The 406-nt window shown below is 76.4% G+C and overlaps 1 protein-coding gene across 1 annotated transcript in view; it reads right to left on the bottom strand.

The window, feature by feature from the left end:
* Nucleotides 1-406, bottom strand: part of HPSE2 (heparanase 2 (inactive)) — a 178,223-nt gene that overhangs the window by 12,606 nt on the left and 165,211 nt on the right. The window lies entirely within an intron of this gene.

The following is a 406-nucleotide window of genomic DNA, read 5'->3' as shown; positions in this document are numbered from 1 at the left end:
GGGCTGGCGAGCGGCTGCGTCCAGGGGCCGGAGCCGGGCGGGGGGGGGGCTCGGAGCAGACCACCCGCGCACGGCCCGCGCGTTCAGACAGACCCGGGCCGGGCTGCAGGGAAGTTCCCAGGGCCTGAGTCGAAAGTGTCACTGGCCGTTTTCAGAGCTCAGCCTTGCGGGGGGGCCCGGCCCACGCCGTGCAAGGCAAGGCACACGAGCCGAGACCGCGCGTGGAAGGCCGTGCCCGACGAGCCGGCAGTGGCCGGCTGGAGACAGCAAGGGGCACGGAAGCAGCCCCGGCCGGGCCCCCGCAGCTCCCGGTGCTCGGGGGAAAGACAAGGCGGCCCCGACGGCAGGCGGCAGCAGGACTCCCGGCAGCTCGGGGCGCGGGACGCGGCCGCCCCCGGCACGCACA

Source organism: Gavialis gangeticus, unplaced genomic scaffold (assembly GCF_001723915.1).
Source record: "Gavialis gangeticus isolate Ggan-Ray unplaced genomic scaffold, GavGan_comp1, whole genome shotgun sequence".
Lineage (NCBI taxonomy): Eukaryota > Metazoa > Chordata > Crocodylia > Gavialidae > Gavialis > Gavialis gangeticus.
This window is presented reverse-complemented; position numbering and strand designations above follow the sequence as displayed.